This window comes from Schistocerca americana, unplaced genomic scaffold (assembly GCF_021461395.2).
Source record: "Schistocerca americana isolate TAMUIC-IGC-003095 unplaced genomic scaffold, iqSchAmer2.1 HiC_scaffold_297, whole genome shotgun sequence".
Lineage (NCBI taxonomy): Eukaryota > Metazoa > Arthropoda > Insecta > Orthoptera > Acrididae > Schistocerca > Schistocerca americana.
In genome coordinates, this window is record NW_025726013.1 from 140,001 (window position 1) to 145,000 (window position 5,000).

At 51.8% G+C, this 5,000-nt stretch overlaps 1 non-coding gene across 1 annotated transcript in view; it reads right to left on the reverse strand.

The window, feature by feature from the left end:
* LOC124579175 overlaps positions 1-619 on the reverse strand; it is a 1,910-nt gene extending 1,291 nt beyond the window's left edge. The window contains exon 1 of the ribosomal RNA XR_006972895.1: positions 1-619. This exon is cut by the window's left edge and continues 1,291 nt beyond it. This is a non-coding gene — a ribosomal RNA (small subunit ribosomal RNA).
* Positions 620-5,000: the final 4,381 nt, after the last annotated feature.

A 5,000-nucleotide genomic window follows, 5' to 3' on the forward strand; every position in this document is an offset into this window, starting at 1 on the left:
TATACGCTATTGGAGCTGGAATTACCGCGGCTGCTGGCACCAGACTTGCCCTCCAATAGATACTCGTTAAAGGATTTAAAGTGTACTCATTCCGATTACGGGGCCTCGGATGAGTCCCGTATCGTTATTTTTCGTCACTACCTCCCCGTGCCGGGAGTGGGTAATTTGCGCGCCTGCTGCCTTCCTTGGATGTGGTAGCCGTTTCTCAGGCTCCCTCTCCGGAATCGAACCCTGATTCCCCGTTACCCGTTACAACCATGGTAGGCGCAGAACCTACCATCGACAGTTGATAAGGCAGACATTTGAAAGATGCGTCGCCGGTACGAGGACCGTGCGATCAGCCCAAAGTTATTCAGAGTCACCAAGGCAAACGGACCGGACGAGCCGACCGATTGGTTTTGATCTAATAAAAGCGTCCCTTCCATCTCTGGTCGGGACTCTGTTTGCATGTATTAGCTCTAGAATTACCACAGTTATCCAAGTAACGTGGGTACGATCTAAGGAACCATAACTGATTTAATGAGCCATTCGCGGTTTCACCTTAATGCGGCTTGTACTGAGACATGCATGGCTTAATCTTTGAGACAAGCATATGACTACTGGCAGGATCAACCAGGGAGCTGCGTCAACTAGAGCTGAGCAGCCGGCCGCCCGGGAGTGTGTCCCGGGGGCCCGCGCGAACACGCAAGCGTCCGCTCAATTATTCTGCAAACAGGAGGAGGCTGAGCTCCCCTGCACAATACACCTCGAAACCCTCTCAGGTCCCGGCGGGGCGCAGCGCCGTCCTAAGTACTTGGTCGGGTTCGAGAGAGGCGCAATCGCCCGGAGTTTGGCGAGTAGACGCTTTAGGTGCGACCACCCGTGCTCCCAACTGAGCTTGCCGCTGCCGACAGAGGCCCGGGAGCGTGCTGTCGTGGCATTGCCGGCGGGAGACAACACGCGCCACCTACGGTGACCGGCAGCTCCAACGCCAGCGCCACAGAAGGACAAAAGCCCCACTTGGGTGCCGAAGCGAACTCTCCCAGCACAGCGCACGCGCCAACACGTCCGCACAGCTGCGATACAAACCACCTGCGAGAACCGCAGAGGCGACCGAGCAGCAGACGGCGTCGCGGCGCCGAGCGCCGGGCGGCGGCGCATCCTCAGCGCACACAGTCCTCAATCGGACCAGCACACTGCAGATGTCCACCGCGCTTCGCACCGGGCCCGCGAGGACCTACTTTGGCCGCACGGCGCCGCGTGCAGGGTGCGCCGGCGCGCAGCTGCGCCGCCTGCCGCCTCCGTCGGCCGGCGCGCCTGCCACTGGCCGCCCCCACCAGCCGGCTGTAGCGCGTGCGCCCACGCACCGCGCGGCCAGCACGCCGGGAGGCCCCCCCTCACCGGCCGGGGACGGTCCCACCCAGCCACCGCCGCGTATCGCTTCACACCCAGATGCCATTCACGTTCGTGGGCATGGTGGGTATCGCTGGAACAACCGGTTGGTAGCTCAACCGATCGTCGCCATCACTGATTCACCTCTAGCGAGAACAACCGCACCACAACGGTTTACCAGTTGTTCATTTGCATAACGTCACCAGCAAACGTAGGCGTCCATCGCCATTTGCAAATTCAACGATTGTTGCATGCCTGTGTCAGGTGTCACGACACACTATGTCTGCCCACATACACGCAACAACATGTGCACGCTTCGCGAACACGTGGAAGGTGGCCCCCGTACGTATGCGATGTCCATTGCGCGAACGACTGTCAACCGGCCTCTGTCGCATGTCGCAGATGTGGAACGCAGTGCACCATGCTATCACGGTGTGTGAGAAGAGACGACTACGTCTGACAACACGCGCCACTACATCAACAGACGGCTCATGCTGATCGCCATCCAGGGCATACCACACTGCAATCCAGCTCTTATAGGGAGACGACACGTAGCTGAGTGCACAACATTTGGACCGCATGGTTCGCCGTTGTTGGCGCAGTCGTTGTACGGTCACATGTACCACGATGTATCATTCAGTACATGAGGACCAATGTGCAGTACAGTGTGTGATTTGGACGTACAACATCAGCGGACAGTTGACACAGGCCGTACCACAGCGTAGGCTAAGTGCTTCGCACATGCGAATGCCAATGAACAACTGCAAATGCCAATGAACAACTGCAAAGGGCATTGAGCATGTACGTCCTGCTGCCATCCACATTACAGTGTATAGCTGCAAGGTGTTTAACATGAAGCGATACACTGGGGACCGGGCAGTGCGAGTAGCAAACTATATTGCGGGGGTTGCAGTTAGGCAACACTACACTAATTTAACGCGTCGTATGACAATTACAGAGCAGGTTAAGGCCCAACGTGTGTTGGGTTAAGGCCCAACGTGTGTTGGGTTAAGGCCCAACGTGTGTTGGGTTAAGGCCCAACGTGTGTTGGGTTAAGGCCCAACGTGTGTTGGGTTAAGGCCCAACGTGTGTTGGGTTAAGGCCCAACGTGTGTTGGGTTAAGGCCCAACGTGTGTTGGGTTAAGGCCCAACGTGTGTTGGGTTAAGGCCCAACGTGTGTTGGGTTAAGGCCCAACGTGTGTTGGGTTAAGGCCCAACGTGTGTTGGGTTAAGGCCCAACGTGTGTTGGGTTAAGGCCCAACGTGTGTTGGGTTAAGGCCCAACGTGTGTTGGGTTAAGGCCCAACGTGTGTTGGGTTACGTTAAGGGGCAATGTGGGTTACGTTAAGGGGCAATGTGGGTTACGTTAAGGGGCAATGTGGGTTACGTTACGGCGCAATATAGGTTACGTTACGGCGCAATATAGGTTACGTTAAGGCGCAATATCGGTTACGTTAAGGCGCAATACAGGTTACGTTAAGGCGCAATACAGGTTACGTTAAGGCGCAATACAGGTTACGTTAAGGCGCAATACAGGTTACGTTAAGGCGCAATACAGGTTACGTTAAGGCGCAATACAGGTTACGTTAAGGCGCAATGCAGGTTACGTTAAGGCGCAATGCAGGTTACGTTAAGGCGCAATACAGGTTACGTTAAGGCGCAATACAGGTTACGTTAAGGCGCAATACAGGTTACGTTAAGGCGCAATACAGGTTACGTTAAGGCGCAATACAGGTTACGTTAAGGCGCAATACAGGTTACGTTAAGGCGCAATACAGGTTACGTTAAGGCGCAATACAGGTTACGTTAAGGCGCAATACAGGTTACGTTAAGGCGCAATACAGGTTACGTTAAGGCGCAATACAGGTTACGTTAAGGCGCAATACAGGTTACGTTAAGGCGCAATACAGGTTACGTTAAGGCGCAATACAGGTTACGTTAAGGCGCAATACAGGTTACGTTAAGGCGCAATACAGGTTACGTTAAGGCGCAATACAGGTTACGTTAAGGCGCAATACAGGTTACGTTAAGGCGCAATACAGGTTACGTTAAGGCGCAATACAGGTTACGTTAAGGCGCAATACAGGTTACGTTAAGGCGCAATACAGGTTACGTTAAGGCGCAATACAGGTTACGTTAAGGCGCAATACAGGTTAGGTTAAGGCGCAATACAGGTTAGGTTAAGGCGCAATACAGGTTAGGTTAAGGTACGACATAGGTTAGGTTAAGGTACGACATAGGTTAGGTTAAGGTACGACATAGGTTAGGTTAAGGTACGACATAGGTTAGGTTAAGGTACGACATAGGTTAGGTTAAGGTACGACATAGGTTAGGTTAAGGTACGACATAGGTTAGGTTAAGGTACGACATAGGTTAGGTTAAGGTACGACATAGGTTAGGTTAAGGTACGACATAGGTTAGGTTAAGGTACGACATAGGTTAGGTTAAGGTACGACATAGGTTAGGTTAAGGTACGACATAGGTTAGGTTAAGGTACGACATAGGTTAGGTTAAGGTACGACATAGGTTAGGTTAAGGTACGACATAGGTTAGGTTAAGGTACGACATAGGTTAGGTTAAGGTACGACATAGGTTAGGTTAAGGTACGACATAGGTTAGGTTAAGGTACGACATAGGTTAGGTTAAGGTACGACATAGGTTAGGTTAAGGTACGACATAGGTTAGGTTAAGGTACGACATAGGTTAGGTTAAGGTACGACATAGGTTAGGTTAAGGTACGACATAGGTTAGGTTAAGGTACGACATAGGTTAGGTTAAGGTACGACATAGGTTAGGTTAAGGTACGACATAGGTTAGGTTAAGGTACGACATAGGTTAGGTTAAGGTACGACATAGGTTAGGTTAAGGTACGACATAGGTTAGGTTAAGGTACGACATAGGTTAGGTTAAGGTACGACATAGGTTAGGTTAAGGTACGACATAGGTTAGGTTACGGTACGACATAGGTTAGGTTACGGTACGACATAGGTTAGGTTACGGTACGACATAGGTTAGGTTACGGTACGACATAGGTTAGGTTACGGTACGACATAGGTTAGGTTACGGTACGACATAGGTTAGGTTACGGTACGACATAGGTTAGGTTACGGTACGACATAGGTTAGGTTACGGTACGATATAGGTTAGGTTACGGTACGATATAGGTTAGGTTAAGGTACACATTGTTGTAAGGAAAGGTTTAATGGGGGGCGGGGCGGGGCGGCCGGTTTGTTGATTGTGATTATAGTAAGTGGATGCCTGCGGCATCATCTGATTTGCCACGTCAGGATGCACCTTTGGCTCATGACAGGCGGCGCTCTCATTCCATGCTTGTGGCAGACCTGTGTCTTTCATTCCTGCCATTGTTTGTGTGCTGTGAGAGGAGGCAGTATTGTGATGTTGGGTGCACCCCTGTGTAGGACATGTGTGGGTGTTGGTGGCTTGGCTGAGCAATGGTGGTTGTCGGGTGGGTGGGATATTCTGTTTTCTGAGTGGACCTCCCAGTCTGGTTATGACAGTGTGGATTGTCTAATGTGGCGGAGAGGATGCACTGGGTGTTGTTCCATGCTGGTGCTTACATATTGTCTGTGTGCGTGTTACAGGCAGAGAGTAGTGCGTGATAAGGGTGTG